General features: G+C 40.8%; 2 long non-coding RNA genes across 2 annotated transcripts; one reads left to right on the top strand and one right to left on the bottom strand.

Moving 5' to 3' along the window:
* Nucleotides 1-4,655: 4,655 nt before the first annotated feature.
* On the bottom strand, nucleotides 4,656-13,918 carry LOC145540950 (uncharacterized). Its single transcript, XR_014078660.1, has 5 exons — nucleotides 13,796-13,918; nucleotides 8,097-8,182; nucleotides 7,734-7,761; nucleotides 7,317-7,567; nucleotides 4,656-4,715 (listed from the first exon to the last, which is right to left on the bottom strand). It is a non-coding gene; the product is annotated as an uncharacterized LOC145540950 (long non-coding RNA).
* LOC145540951 (uncharacterized) lies at nucleotides 12,235-12,664 on the top strand. Its single transcript, XR_014078661.1, has 2 exons — nucleotides 12,235-12,298; nucleotides 12,494-12,664. It is a non-coding gene; the product is annotated as an uncharacterized LOC145540951 (long non-coding RNA).
* Nucleotides 13,919-17,199: the final 3,281 nt, after the last annotated feature.

Below are 17,199 nucleotides of genomic sequence, written 5' to 3'. Positions count from 1 at the left end.
CTGTTTACAACTGCCAAGACATGAAAGCCCCTAAATGTCCATTGACAGAGAAATAGATAAAGAAGATGTGGTACATATATACTATGGAATATTACTCAGCCATTAAAAAAGAATGAAATAATGCCATTTACAGCAACATGGATGAACCTAGAGATTGTCATACTGAGGGAAGTAAGTCAGAGAGAAAAGGAGAAATAGCCTATGACTTCCCTTATATGCAGAATCTAAAAAAAAGAAAGACACAAATGAACTTATTTACAGAACAGAAACAGATTCACAGACTTAGAGAACAAACTTATGGTTGCCAAGGGGGAAGAATGAGGGGAAGAGATAGTTAGGGAATTTGGGATAGATATGTACACACTGCTGAGAAGAGCTAATGCCTATCCTTCTAAAACTCTTTCAAAACATTGCAGAGGAAGGAACACTTCCAAACTCATTCTACAAGGCCACCATCACCCTGATAACAAACCAGACAAAGACAACACAAAAAAAGAAAGCTACAGGCCAATATCACTGATGAACATAGATGCAAAAATCCTCACCAAAACTTTAGCAAACAGAATTCAGCAACACATCAAAAAGCTCATGCACCATGGTCAAGTTGGGTTTATTCCAGGGATGCAAGGATTCTTCAATACATGCAGTCAATCATTGTGATACACCATATTAAGTTGAAAGATAAAAACCATATGATAATCTTGATAGATGCAGAAAAAGCATTTGACAAAATTCAGCACCCATTAATGATTAAAACTCTTCAAAACAAATGGGCATAGAAGGAACCTACCTCAACATAGTAAAGGCCATATATGATAAGCCTACAGCAAGCATTATTCTCAATGGTGAAAAACTGAAAGCATCCCCCCTAAAATCAGGAACAAAACAAGGGTATCCATTTTCACAACTAGTATTCAACATAGTTCTGGAAGTCCTAGCTACAGCAATCAGAGAAGAAAAAGAAATAAAAGGAATCCAGGTCGGAAGAGAAGAAGTAAAACTCTCACTGTTTGCAGATGACATGATACTGTACACAGAAAACCCTAAAGATAGTATCAAAAAATTACTAGAGATAATCAGTGAATTTAGCAAAATTGCAGATACAAAATCAATACACAGAAATCACTTGCATTTCTATATACTAACAATAAAAAATCAGAAAAAGAAATTAAGGAGTCAATCCCATTCACCATTGCAACAAAAAGAATTAAATATCCAGGAATAAACTTACTTACAGAGAAAAAAGAACTGTACACAGAAAATTATAAGACACTAATGAAAGAAATCAAAGATGACATAAACAGATGGAGAGATATTCCATGTTCCTGGGTAGGAAGAATCAATGTTGTGAAAAGGACTATACTACCAAATGCAAACTGCAGATTCAATGTGATCCCTATCAAATTACCAATGGCATTTTTCATAGAACTAGAACAAAAAAATTCACAACTCGTATGGAAACACAAAAGACCCTGAATAGCCAAAGAAGTCTTGAGAAATAATAATGGAGCTGGAGGAATCAACCTTCCTGACTTCAGATTATACTACAGAGCTACAGTCATCAAGAAAGTATGGTACTGGCACAAAAACAGAAATATAGACCAATGGAACAAAGTAGAAAGCCCAGAAAGAAATAAACCCATGCACATATAGTTATCTTATTTTTGACAAAGGAGGCAAGAATATACAATGGAGCAAAGACAGCCTCTTCAATAAATGGTGCTAGGAAATCTGGACAGCTACATGTAAAAGAATGAAATTAGAACATTTCCTAACAACACACACAAAGATAAACTCAAAATGGATTAAAGACCTAAATGTAAGACCAGAAACTATAAAACTCTTAGAGGAAGGCATAGGCAGAACACTCCGTGACATAAATCAAAGAAAGATCCTCTATGACCCACCTCCTAGAGTAATGGAAATAAAAACAAAAGTAAACAAGTGGGACGTGATTAACTTAAAAGCTTTTGCACAGCAAAGGAAACTATAAGCAAGGTGAAAAGAAAACCCTCAGAATGGGAGAAAATAATAGCAAATGAAGCAACTGACAAAGGATTAATTTCCAAAATATACAAGCAGCTCGTACAACTCAATACCAGAAAAGCAAGCAACCCAATCAAAAAGTGGGAAAAAGACCTAAACAGACATTTCTCCAAAGAAGACATACAGATGGCTAACAAACACATGAAAAGATGCTCAACATTGCTCTTTATTAGAGAAATGCAAATCAAAACTACAATGAGACATCACCTCACACCAGTCAGAATGGCCCTCATCAGAAAGTCTACAAACAATAAATGCTGGAGAGGATGTGGAGAAAAGAGAACGCTCTTGCACTGTTGGTTGGAATGTAAATTTATACAGCCACTATGGAAAATGGTATAGAGATTCCTTAAAAAACTAGGAATAAAACCACCATATGACCCAGCAATCCCACTCCTAGGCATATACCCTAAGGAAACCAAAATTGAAAAAAACACATGTATCCCATTGTTCATTGCAGCACTATTTACAATAGCTAGAACATGGAAGCAACCTAGATGCCTATCGACAGATGAATGAATAAAGAAGTGTGGTACACATACACAATGGAATATTACTCAGCCATAAAAAGGAATGCATTTGAATCAGTTCTAATGAGGTGGATGAACCTAGAATCTATCATACGGAGTGTAGTAAGTCAGAAAGAGAAAGATAAATATGGTATTCTAATGCATATATATGGAATCCAGAAAAAATGGTACTGAAGAATTTATTTTCAGGGCAGCAATGGAGAAATAGACATAGAGAATAGACTAATGGACATGGGAGAAGGGAGGAGAGGGTGAGACACATGAAAAGAGTAACATGGAAATTTACATTACCATATGTAAAACAGACAGCCAACGGGAATTTGCTGTATGGCTCAGGAAACTCAAACGGGGGCTCTGTATCAACCTAGAGGGGTGGGATGGGAAGGGAGATGGAAGGGAGCCTCAAAAGGGAGGGGATATATGTATACCTATGGCTGATTCAAGATTGCTGGGAGAAATATCAATAAACTCAGATATGCAGATGACACCACCCTTATGGCAGAAAGCAAAGAAGAACTAAAGAGCCTCTTGATGAAAGTGAAAGAGGAGAGTAAAAAAGTTGGCTCAAAACTCAACATTCAGAAAACTAAGATCATGACATCTGGTCCCATCACTTCACAGAAAATAGATAGGGAAACAGTGGAAACAGTGACAGACTTTATTTTGGGGGGCTCCAAAATCACTGCAGATGGTGACTGCAGCCATGAAACTAAAAGACACTTGCTCCTTGGAAGAAAAGTTATGACCAAACTAGATAGCATATTAAAAAGCAGAGACATTACTTTGCCAACAAAGGTCTGTCTAGTCAAGGCTATGTTTTTTCCAGTGGTCATGTATGGATGTGAGAGTTGAACTATAAAGAAAGCTGAGTGCAGAAGAATTGATGCTTTTGAACTGTGGTGTTGGAGAAGACTCTTGAGAGTCCCTTGGACTGCAAGGAGATCCAACCAGTCCATCCTAAAGGAAATCAGTTCTGAATATTCATTGGAAGGACTGATGCTGAAGCTGAAACTCCAATACTTTGGCCACCTGATGCGAAGAACTGACTCTTTGGAAAAGGCTCTGATGTGGGACAGATTGAAGGCGGGAGGCGAAGGGGGCGACAGAGGATGAGATGGTTGGATGGCATCACTGACGTGATGGACATGAGTTTGAGTAGGCTCTGGGAGTTGGTGATGGACAGGGAGGCCTGGCGTGCTGCACTCCATGGGGTCGCAAAGAGTTGGACACTACTGAGTGACTGAAATGAACTGAACTGAACTGAACTGATGGCTGATTCATGTTGAGGTTTGACAGAAAACAACAAAATTCTGTAAAGCAATTATCCTTCAATAAAAAAATAAATAAATTTTAAAAATGGAAAACAAACAAGGACATACTGTATAGCACAGGGAACTCTGCTCAATGTTATGTGGCAATCTGGATGGGAGGGGAGTTTGGGGGAGAATGGATACATATATGTGTATGGCTGAGCCCCTTTGCTGTCTACCTGAAACTATTACAATATTGTTAATCTGCTATACTCCAATATAAAATAAAAAGGGTTTTAAAACTTAAAAAATTGAAAGTGGGGCTATTTGCAAGGGTCATTTTTTTTTCATTTGCTTAAAGTGGAAAGAGTATTATTTAATCACTGATATTCCCTAGTGGCTCAGATGGTAAAGAACCTGCCTACAAGCGGGAGACTCGGGTTTGATCCCTGGGTCAGTAAGATCCCCTGGAGAAGGGAATGGCTATCCGCTGTAATATTTTTGCCTGGAGAATGCCATGGATGGAGAAGCCTGGTGGGCTACAGTCCGTGGATTCACAAAGTGTCAGACGTGATTGAGTGACTAACACTTTCATTTTCACTGGGCAATATTAATGGTTCGCAGGGAATGTGATATGATACTTTTTCCCCTTTGGTTCTCCTTTACTTTAGTAAACAGACATCACTATTTAAAAAGGCTGATTGATGTTTGACAGAAAACAACAAAATTATGTAAAGCAATTATCCTTCAATAAAAAATAAATTTTAAAAAATAAACATACACAATAAAATAAATGAGTAAATAAATAAATCCACACTCCAGAACAGAGTAAGATGTTGCCTCTCAGAAGTTTTTATCTGTATGGATACCAGAGGATGCATTGTTTAGCCTAAGGAATGAGAGAGAACACAGAGTGTCAAATAAAGCTCTTAAGAATCAGAGATCTTACCCAGTATCAAAAATTTTGATACTTTGTCTTTCAAAAATACAAGCAATTGTGAAGCAGAAATGATGCAAGGAGGGGTCTAGACCCGCCCCTGTCCCCAGTGTAAGCTCCCTAGATTCTTTTTTGTTACATTAACAAGACTCTGAGGCATGGCATGTAGCCACAGCTCTCATGCAAAAGGGATATGCTTAGATTAGGAAACATCTCTGTTTTCACACTCAAATTGTCACATAGCCTACTTGACACTTACCAGGGAGTCATGCAACACAAATCCCTAGATTCCAAGTTTCCTTATCATAAGCAACCTTATACAGACCAGATACATCCTGCTAACAACATTCCACAAGTAAGGACTCCCCTGTTAGTTACCATTAATGTTATCTGCATGGCTTGAAATTAGCATGTTTACAAGAACTTTTACCTTCCTTCTTCATTTCCCAGAGGCATTCCAGCACCCTGCCCAAAGGAACGGACTAGGCTGAAGGGCTGCTGTGAGCCATCCTTTCCCCACTCTGAGAAATACACCTTCCCTGGTTCAGAACATGGTACCATGGTACTCAAGGACTGTAATTGGCTAGAAAGGTAGATGGCAGTTCACGTCCTTGCAAGAAACAATCTGTCAAACCCAGCAGATTTCACCCATGGCTCCAGGTCTAGACTGCATTCTCTCATTGCCCTCAACATAAGATGCTATCACCCAACCCAACCAGAAATTTCTGATTCTGCCATCAGAATACTGTTGCCTCTGCCTCTAAGTGAACATTCTATGCAAGGTGCTTGTCAAAGAGCCTAAGAATTGGGTGTGGACTTGATGGAGCTGACAGAGAGAAGTTGTAGAACTCTTCTGTGTCTGCTTCTAGTAAATATGAACTTGGTAATAAATAGAGCACCTGTAGCAGAACTAGATGTGAAACATGTTTTCATTCTAATTCACCACCTGATGGAAAAAGTGAGGGGAAGGGAGGTAGGGTCCCATCTTCTCCAAAACATCAAATTTGCCAGCAATTATTAAAAGGATGACTTAGCCAAGATAAGTTGGCAGAGAAATTGGGATAACCTGGTCCTTGTTCTGCTCTCACTCCCTTGTTGTGTTGCCTTCGCTCAGACAATAACCCTTCCAGCCTCAGTTTTCCATATGGACCCAATCCTATTCAGATCTGTTTGACAGCAATTTCCTCCCTACTCTGACAGCTTTGTGCCCTATTGAAGTTCAGTTCAATTCAATTCAGTCGCTCAGTCGTGTCTGACACTTTGCAACCCCATGAACCGCAGCACGCCAGGCCTCCCTGTTCATCACTAACTCCCTGAGTCCACCCAAACTCATGTCCATTGAGTCAGTGATGCTATCCAGCCATCTCATCCTCTGTCATCCCCTTCTCCTCCTGCCCTCAGTCTTTCCCAGCATCAGGGTCTTTTCCAATGAGTCAGCTCTTTGCATCAGGTGGCCAAAGTATTGGAATTTCAGCTTCAACATCAGTCCTTCCAATGAACACCCAGGACTGATCTCCTTTAGGATGGACTGGTTGGATCTCCTTGCAGTCCAAGGGACTCTCAAGAGTCTTCTCCAACACCACAGTTCAAAAGCATCAATTCTTCGTCACTCAGCTTTCTTCATAGTCCAACTCTCAAATCCATACATGACTACTGGAAAAACCATAGCCTTAACTAGATGGACTTTTGTTGGCAAAGTAATGTTTCTGCTTTTGAATATGCTGTCTAGGTTGGTCATAACTTTCCTTCCAAGCAGTAAGCGTCTTTTAATCTCATGGCTGCAGTCACCATCTACAGTGATTTTGGAGCCCAGAAAAATAAAGTCAGCCACTGTTTCCCCATCTATCTCCCATGAAGTGATGGGACTGGATGCCATGATCTTAGTTTTCTGAATGTTGAGCTCTAAGCCACCTTTTTCACTCTCCTCTTTCACTTTCATCAAGAGGCTCTTTAGTTCTTCTTCACTTTCTGCCATAAGGGTGGTGTCATCTGCATATCTGAGGTTATTGATATTTCTCCCAGCAACCTTGATTCCAGCTTGTGCTTCATCCAGCCCAGCGTTTCTCATGATGTACTCTGCATATAAGTTAAAGAAGCAGGGTGACAATATACAGCCTTGACATACTCCTTTTCCTATTTGGAACCAGTCTGTTGTTCCATGTCCAGTTCTAACTGTTGCTTCCTGACCTGCATATAGGTTTCTCAAAATGTAGGTCAGGTGGTCTGGTATTCCCATCTCTTTGAGAATTTTCCACAGTTTATTGTGATCCACACAGTCAAAGGCTTTGGCATAGTCAATGAAGCAGAAATAGATGTTTTTCTGGAACTCTTGCTTTTTCGATGATCCATCGGATGTTGGCAATTTGATCTCTGGTTCCTCTGCCTTTTCTAAAACCAGCTTGAACATCTGGAAGTTCACAGTTCATGTATTGCTGAAGCATGGCTTAGAGAATTTTGAGCATTACTTTACTAGCGTGTGAGATGAGTGCAATTGTGCGGTAGTTTGAGCATTCTTTGGCATTGCCTTTCTTTGGGATTGGAATGAAAACTGACCTTTTCCAGTCCTGTGGCCACTGCTGAGTTTTCCAGATTTGCTGGCATATCGAGTGCAGCACTTTTACAGCATCATCTTTAAGGATTTGAAATAGCTCAACTGGAATTCCATCAGCTCCGCTAGCTTTGTTCATAGTGATACTTCCTAAGGCCCACTTGACTTCACATTCCAGGATGTCTGGCTCTAGGTGAGTGATCACACCATTGTGATTGTCTGGGTCATGAAGAACTTTTTTGTACAACTGAAGGGACTATGATAAAAAAAGGGGGGGGGGGGATGAGGAGGGAGATGGTAGAAATTTACTTAAGTGAAAAATAACCAAAAGTGGGGGAAACTAATTATAGACATGTGATTGTGGGGAGAGGGGACATCTGGGCGGACAGAAAGAAGTTTGTTCTTCAATAGCACCGTCTTGCCTTTGAGGAAGCTGGGACATGAAGAAATCTGAACAGGTAGAAGGAAACAAAACTGTTAATATCTAGGGTGATTATATAATTTCTTGTCCACACCAGGACTCTTTTGAGAGTGAAAGGGAATATTATAAGGAGCTGCTTCAGAATAGGCAAAAATTATAACAATCCAGGCATATCAGGATGGACAGCCACCTGACCCAGAGCTGCTCTGGTCCTCACATTGTTGGACAAAGTTGGCTGTGTACTTGGTTCCTACCACTAGGATGGATTAGCGAAGGTAGCAATCCATTTCTTTCAAAGCAAGAACACTGATTTTCAAAAATGAAAATATTCAAGCAAATGTGGAAATACCAAAAAGTAACTTACTACCATTGTTTTTTCACTCTTAATGACTATTTGAGTTTGATTTCCAGTCTTATTTTATCCTCTGTCCTTGATGAAGAACTTCAAACCTTGAGAGAAAAAAAAAGAGAGATTTTTCCCCTCACCCATGGTATAAATATTTTAAATAGACAGACTAGAAAAGATCTTTCAGGCTTCAATAAAAAGACCACTCAACTAACCAGACTGCCTTTCATATCATAGTCATCATTAAAAATTAATCTACTAATTTCACCTTTTCAAATAAATTAGGGAAAGTACTACCTTACTTCAGGGAAAAATGTATTTATTTGTGAGAGCAAGACTGAACTTGAGTGGAAACACTAAATCAAAAGGGTTGTAATATAAATGTCTAACAGTAAGAAATGCATTCTAATGCATTCTAATGCATTCTAATGCATTCATATACGGGAAAACCATGTAGTCATTAAAGCTAATCATTTAGAATTATATTGACATAGAAAGATGTTTATGATATATTAAAGGTATATTGAAACACATCAAATATTTTTAAATCTACTTCTTACCAAAAACAATAAAGAAAAAAAACTGTCACTCACTTTGGGGGGATAAGAGACCAAACTGTTATTTTGAAAACTGGAACATAAAGGAAAAGAATCAAGCATCTATCTTGTTCTTCCTGTGCTAATTTTCCTTATGGGTAACCTAATAGAGATCGAAGGAAAATTTATCTTTACAGAAGTATTTAGCTGATAAACAATAGATATGGTAGGATTTGAATATGACAATTTTATATTGTCTAATGAATTTATAGATGTATTAGTTTGCTAGGGCTGCCCTGACAATGTACCACAGACCAGGGGGCAAGGGTGCTTAAATGACAGAAATTTATTTTTTCACAGTCCTGGTGGCTGGAAGTATGATCAAGGCATCAGCAGCACTAGTTTGTCTGAGGTGTCCCTTCTTGGCTTGTGGATCGCCGTCTTCTCCTCGTGTCCTCACATGGTCATCCCTCTGTGTGCGTCCGTGTCCATACCTCCTCTTTGTATCTGTTGTTGTACAGTTGTTGTGTCCAACTCTTTTGCAACCCCATGGACTGTAGCCCTCCAGGCTCCTCTGTCCATGGAATTTCCCAGGCAAGAATACTGGAGTGGGTTGCCATTTCCTACTCCAGGGGATCTTCCCAACCCAGAATTGAACCCACATCTGCTGCATTGGCAGGTGGATTCTTTACTTCTCAACACGAGGGAAGCCCCCTGTTTGTATAAGAACACCTAACGACTTCATTTCAACTTAGCCACCTTGCCTCCAAATACAGTTACATTCTGAGGTACTGTGGGTTGGGACTGGAACATGTGAATGGGAGGGGGAAAATAATTCAGCTGCAAATAATAGATCTAGGTAACATTTCAAAGTGAGACAGCAACAGACTTTATGTGCCTCCTGGAGGTGTTCACAATACCATTTATGAAGTAGACTTGACTAATAAGGATGGAATCTGAATCTGATCAAAGTTTGAGATTGAACTAGCAATTTAAGGGAACATTATAAATGATGCCTTGGGGAGGAAATCAGCAAAATTCATGCTGAGAAGTTCTATAGAACAGATGACGAGTTTCTTCGAGAAGTAAACTGCAAAGAAAATAAAATGGAGGTGGAAACTATGGATGAAAAAGATTGAAGAGACATAACCAAAACATCCAGTTAGAAGTATAAAACTTCATTCTGATTCAAACAAATCATTGTAAGACAAAGACATTTTAACAGTGACTAGATATTTGAGAATTTCTAAGATATTGCTGTTAATTATTTAGGTATGACAAAAATATTGTTATTTCTGAAGTGTCTTTATCTTTCAGGGAGAACTAGTTACTGAATAAATGACATGATGGCTAGGATTTGCTCCAAAATAATCTGGGGAGGGAGTGTGTTAAAATACAGACAAAACAAGATTAGCCACAAATGAACATTACACAGCCATAAAAATGAATGAAATTCTGCCATTTGCAGCAACAAGGATGGACCTAGAAAATATTATGCTCAGTGATATATAAGTGAGTGAAAAATAAGTCAGACAGAGGAAGACAAATACCATAAGGTATCATTTTTATGTGAAATCTAAAGAATAATACAAATAAACAGAAACAGACTTACAGACATAGAAAACAAACTAGTGGTTACCAGTGGGGACAGAGACAGTGGGGCGGGAACGATAGGAGTATAGGATTAAAAGATACAAACTACTATGTGTAAAACAGATAAGCAACAAGAATACATTGTACAGGGGCTCCACTAGTGGCTCAGAGGTAAAGAATCCGCCGGCCAATGCAGGAGACATGGGTTGAATCCCTGGTGCAGGAAGATCCCACATGCCACTGCACGACTAAGCCCCTGCACCACAGCTACTGAGCCTGTGCTCTAGAACCCAGGAGCCACAACTATTGAGCCCATGTGCCGCAACTACTGCAGCCCATACTCTCTAGAGCCTGTGTTCTACAGCAAGAGAAGTCACCACAATGAGAAGCCCACGCGCCACAACTAGAGAGCAGCCCCTACTCACCTCAACTAGAGAAAAGCCCTCACACAACGATGAAGACTCAGTGCAGCCATAAATAAATAAATAAATAACTTTTAAAATGATATATTGTACAGTACAGGGAAATATAGCCCATGTTTTGTAATAAATCTAATAATTTTTTAAAAGATTAGTCACAAATAGAGAAGAAATATATTATACAATCTGTTTTAGTACATATTTGGAATTTTTCATAATAAAAATATTTTTTAAATGAAGGGAAGGAAACATTTAGATCATATATATTATGCTTTATTATGAAAAGGCAGGGGGTGGACATGCATATACATGTGCATGATCTTAGGAAGAAAATCAAATGGTAACACAGTCAAACCTCTAAGGTTGTCCCTAAGTGGCAGAGTTATGAGTCATCATGAATTTTTATACTATTCTTTTTTGTTTACATTTTAAAGGTGTATCAAGTTTTTTCACCATTCGGAAAAATAAGCTACTTTCATATTTAATAAAATGAAAAATGAACAGTCTTTGAATAAGTGAAAGGTCTGCATCCTTCAGGACCTTTGTAGACGGCAATTCTAGAATTATGCAGATAGATAAAAGCTTCTTTCTCTGCTCATTCTTACTACTGGAGTCTAGGGGCTATAAGAGCCACTCCCCCTATGGAGTAAGATAACATTCGAGATCACATCAAATCAACGTTCAGATAGTAAAAACGGCACCTTTCACAGACATGCCTTAAAGGGCATAATTGGACCCATTAAATACAAAGCATGTGAATTCCAAAGGCTACTGAATAAATAATGTTGCTTAACAAAGTGAGATTGAAGTGTGAATTGACTGAAATGAGAGTTCATTTCCCTTCTGAAAATTTCATACTTTCCTTCAAAGAGTGAACCAATCAGAGCCTTCTCTCCAGCCTGGTTCTCCCAGATCCCATCTAGAGAAAGCCATGGATGAGTGGTCGAGAGTCATCTTTGGCTACAGTATCCACCAGAAAGCTTCACTGGGGGTTGGTTCACACACATTTATTCAGTGCCTCCTGTGTTTGGCCCGCTGGTGGAAGGTTGGGGGGCTATGAGGACAGGGGCTAAAAAAAGGCTTTTCAAACACAGCCTTGCTTTGGAAGATTGCAAACTAGTTGGAATCTCACACACACACACACACACACACACACTTTGCTGATACTACAAAAGCACTAACAAAATCACAAGCGTTCCCTGCTGTTATGGACTGAACTGTCTCCTCTACCCACCTAGGCGCTTCCCACGTGGTGTTAGTGGTAAAGATAATGCCTGCAAATGCAGGAGACATAAGAGACGCAGGTTCAATCCCTGAGTCGGGAGGATCCCCCGGAGTAGGAAATGGCAACCCGTTTCAGTATTCTTGCCTGGAGAATCCCATGGACAGAGGAACTTGGCAGGCTATAGTCCATAGGGTCACAAAGAGTAGGATATGATTGAAACGACTTAGCATGCACACACTCACCCACCCAAAGCATATGTTGTAGCCTTAGGCCCACTGTGACTATAATTGGAGATCAGGCTTTTAAGAGGGTCATCAAGGTTAATGAGGTCATAAGGGTGAGGTCCTAATCCAATTGGACCCATGTCCTCACAAGAAGGGATGCCAGAATGTACATACACAGAGGGAAGGTCATGTCAGGACACAGAGAGAGACGGCCATCTGCCAGGTGAGGAGAGAGCTCTCCGCAGAAACCAACCCTGTAGCACCCAGAGCTTGGACTTCCAGCTTCCAGAGCTCTAAGAAAATTAATTTCTGCCAGTGAAGCACCCCAGTGAGTGGTGTACTGTTAGAACAGTCCTATCAGACTATGACCCCTGCAAGTCACATTTATTCACTTCCACACATCTTCTTTCCTTTTCAGGAATGGCCATTCCATCTAGGGGACAACAGAAGCCATGGACACTCCTCTTGCTTGCCCCTCGCCACTTCTCAGGATCCCATCCCAAATGTAGGGTGTCTGGGATGCTCAAACCCAGAGCAGACCCAGGCTAGGTAGAACCTTTGGGAAAATTAAATCAAGGCCCTCCTCTGAGTCAAGACCTCGGTGGGGTGTGGGGAGAGTGTGCGGGGGTGGGGGAGGAGCACAGCAAGGTGAGGACACATGACTTGTAGGAAAATTGGAAAAATTGTGCCCCTTCCTCTGTGCAGGCTCTGCTCCATACTAGGTGCAAGGCTAAGTCAGCAGAGCCCCGTTACCATGCTACTTGGCCTGATGTCCTTGTGCACAACGCTATGCAGGTCATAAGTGTGGTGTACTAATCCAGTAGGACTCATGTCCTTACAGAAGAGGAAGAGATACGATGAGTATACTCCACAGAGGAAAGGTCATGGCAGGACTCAGAAGGATGGCTGTCTGCAAGGTCCAGTCCAAACCCTTGACCCATCCTGCTCCCTGAAGCTGTTCACCTCAGCCCAGGGTTACTTCAAGGGAGAGGTGGCAGCACACACAGACACAGGGACAGTCAACACCTGGGTTCCTTCTCCTCAGCCACCAGCTGCAGCCCTGGTCCCATAGACAGCAACATTCCACACCCACCACCCGCCCAGCAAAGCAGCCCAGACTAAGTCTGGGTCCTCCCCTAACCTCCTCCCCTGACCACTTTAACTCCCTGGGCCTTTGTCATCCCTACAAGGCTGCAGGGGCAAATGACTGAATGTCCCCAGAAGCACCTAGGAGGGAGCTTCTTACATTATCTGTTTGCTATTACTGGTAGAGGCTCTCCCTAAGAAGCTGCCAGGGTGTTTGGGAAGGGGTGGGGCCATTGACCCTCAGCACCCCAGTGGCCCCCACCCCCAAGGCTCTCTGCTCAAGTGAGGGATCTAAATGCCTTTCCAGAATGGTCACCCATGCAAAACTAATATCCTACTCTTAAACTCTAGAAGTCACACCCATTTGGAAGGACATCCATATAATGACAGGTTGAAGAATCCGACTCAAGGCTGATTGTTTTAAAAGTGTAAAATGCACCAACACTAGTGTGGGGAAAACACAAGTTCAGAGACAAGGGTGGTGACTAGACTCCTCTGTGTCTCTCTGCGTTCCTTCCAACCCATTCATGACCAGCTCAAAACTGATCTCAATTCTTCCAACTCCATATCTGAGAATTAAGAATGAGGATAATGCTATATATGAAATCTAGAAAGATGGTACTGGTGAACTTACCTACAGGGCAGCATTGGAGATGCAGACATAGAGAACAGACTTATGGACACAGTGGGGGAAGGAGAAGGTGGAATCATTTGAGAGAGTAGCATTGAAACATACACATTACCATATGTAAAGTAGATAGCCAGTGGGAATTTGCTGTATGACACAGGGAAAAGTGCTCTATGACAAAGTCAGTGCTCTATGACAACCTAGAGGGGTGGGATGGAGAAGGAGGTGCCAAGAGGTTTAAGAGGGAGGGGACATGGGTATACCTATGGCTGATTCATACTGATGTATGGCAGAAGCCCCACACAGTGTTGTGAAGTAATTATCCTCCAGTTAAAAGTAAAATAAAATAAAATAAAAAGAATGAGGATGGCCCGCCCCATCATCCAAAAGCATGCAAATAACCAGTGCTAGAAAGAGTGAGGAAAAAAGGAACCCTCCTACACTGTTGGTGGGAATGGGAATTGGTGCAGCCACTGTGGAGAACAGTATGGAGGGTCTTCAGAAAACTAAAAATAGAGTTCTCATATGATCCAACAATCCCACTTCTGGTCATATATCCAGAAAAAAACTGTAATTCAAAAAATACATGCACTCTGATGTTCATTGCAGCTCTATTAACAATAGCCAAGACACAAAAGCAAACTAAATGTCCATCAACAGATAGATAAAGAAAATGTGGTACATATATGCAATGGAACACTACTCAGCCATAAAAATGAATTAAATAATGCCATTTGCAGCAACATGGATGAACATAGAGATTATCATACTAAGTGAAGTAGGTCAGACAAAGACAAATATCATATGATATCACTTATATAGTAATCTTTTTAAAATGATATAAATGAACTTATTACAGAGCAGAAACAGACTAAACAGACATAGAGAACAATCTTATGGTTACCAAAGAGAAAGTGGGGGGTATTAATTAGGAGTTTGGGATTAACATATACACATTCAGTTCAGTTCAGTTCAGTTCAGTCACTCAGTCTTGTCTGACTCTTTGCGACCCCACGGACTGCAGCACACCAGGCTTCCCTGTTTGAGCCTACTCAAACTCATGTCCATCATGTCGGTGATGCCATCCAACCATCTCATCCTCTGTTGTCCCCTTCTCCTCCAGCCTTCAATCTGTCCCACATCAGGGTCTTTTCCAAAGGGTCAGTTCTTCACATCAGGTGGCCAAAGTATTGGAGTTTCAACTTTAGCCTCAGTCCTTCCAATGAATATTCAGGCCTGATTTCCTTTAGGATGGACTGGTTGGATCTCCTTGCAGTCCAAGGGACTCTCAAGAGTCTTCTCCAACACCACAGTTCAAAAGCATCAAACCTTCAATGCTCAGTTTTCTTTACAGTCCAACTCTCACATCCATACATGACCACTGGAAAAACTATAGCTTTGACTAGACAGACCTTTGTAATGTAACATATACACACTACTATATACAAAATGAATAACCGATAAGGACCTACTGTTTAGCACAGAGAACTATACTCAATATCTTGTAATAACCTATAATGAAAAAGAATGTATGTATGTATATGTGAGTGTGTGCTCAGTCACTCAGTCATGTCCCACACTTTGCAATCTCATTGACTGTAGCCAGCCAGGCTCCTCTGTCCACGGCATTTTCCAAGCAATAATACTGGAGCAGATTGCCATTTCCTATTCTAGAGTATCTTCCTGACCTAGGAATTAAACCCACATCTCTTGTGTTTCCTGCATTGGCAGGCAGATTCTTACCTCTGAGCCACCTGGGAAGCGCATGTATGTGTGTGTGTGTGTGTGTGTGTGTGTGTGTGATAACTGAAACACTTTGATGTACACTTGAAATTAATATGACATTCTAAATCAACTCTCCTTCAATTAAAAAAAAATGATTGAGTGTAACAAGCTCCATCTTGGACATGACCACAGACTGGGCTTATCAATAGACAACAAACTGCACCAAAAGCTTGGCATGATTTGAAAGACATGTTGTAAAGACTTTCCAGCTCAAACGGTCTTCCTCACCTCCCTGTCAAATGGCCACCAGCATTGCTTTATTCCATTAGCTTCATTCTTGATCCTTTTAAAATGCAACCATTTCTGGGATCAATGACATAGAAGCTCTTCTTTTTTCAGTTCACTTTTTTATTGAAGTACAGTTGATTTACAATGTTGTGTTATTTCAGGTATACAGCTAAGTTATTCATATATATATATATATATATATATATATATATATATATATATATATGGCTTCCCTGGTGGCTCAGATGGTAAAGAATCTGCCTGCAATGCAGGAGATGTGGGTTCAGTCCCTGGGTCAGAAAGATCCCCTGGAGATATACATATATATGTGTGTGTGTGTGTATACATAGAGAGAGAGATACAGATTCTTTTCCAGAGAAATTTCACAGTAAGACAGCAGGCAAGAGAATGGGCTCAGGAGCCAGGTTTAGGGATTCCCATCCTAGCTCCAGCACTTACTGATGTGTGATCTTGGGAAGGTTATTTATCCTCTTCTTGAGTCCCATTTCCTCATCTGTAAGATGAGGATAATCATAGTACTTTCTTTGTAGGCTTACAGGAACTATAGCTGAGGTCATGTATAAACTGGTTAGCATAGTGACTGACATGGAGTAAGTAATCGGTAACATTAACTCTCATTAGTCCTTAATATTCAAGTATAAATTTGTCTATCAGCTCAGTTTCTTAGAGGATGACAGAAACATAGACATGGTTGGTTTTAATTAAATGATCAAAAAGTTAGTGAATCTGGCCTCTCCCAGTTGTCACCCACTTTCTCTCCAATGTCACCCACTCTCAGGCAGATGCCACCCACCCTCCCTCCAAATGAGCCATCCTCACCACAGTGCCACCTCCCCTTCCTGTGTCTTGGGGACACAGGGCTCACAGAGAAGGTGAAAAAGCTTCACCGTATCCAAAACTTAGCCAAGAGCCTGCCCTTGGCCTTGCTTGGAAAACTGATACGTGAGGCATAAAATATGAGAGCTATTGAAAAGCCAAGTCCAGAGCACTTCACAGAGGGCAAGGTGAATGTGGCTGAAATTCTGTCCCTCTCCACTGGCTGTAAATTTGATTTAATCAAGAAAGCATGGGTTAAGGATTTAATGGAAACTTGTCTCCAGCTTGGAAAGAAGAAGAGTAAAAAGAGAACGGTTATTGACATTTTTACTGCCTACCAGGAGATGCATGTCCTGCCCAAGTGAGTGAATCAGGAAATCTATCAGCATTGGAAAATGGATGAGGCTCTGATCAATCTCCCTCCCACTCCAATGGAGCTGGGCAGCACCAACCATCAAGCTGTTCACCAAGTAGATGCCAGCAGCTCTGCCTCTGGACTTACAGAGCCAATAAGGGCACAGCTAGGCTGAAATTTGTTTGAAAACCTATGAAAGGGATGT

This window comes from Giraffa tippelskirchi, chromosome 3 (assembly GCF_054371585.1).
Source record: "Giraffa tippelskirchi isolate mGirTip1 chromosome 3, T2T-mGirTip1v1.2.pri, whole genome shotgun sequence".
NCBI lineage: Eukaryota > Metazoa > Chordata > Mammalia > Artiodactyla > Giraffidae > Giraffa > Giraffa tippelskirchi.
This window is presented reverse-complemented; position numbering and strand designations above follow the sequence as displayed.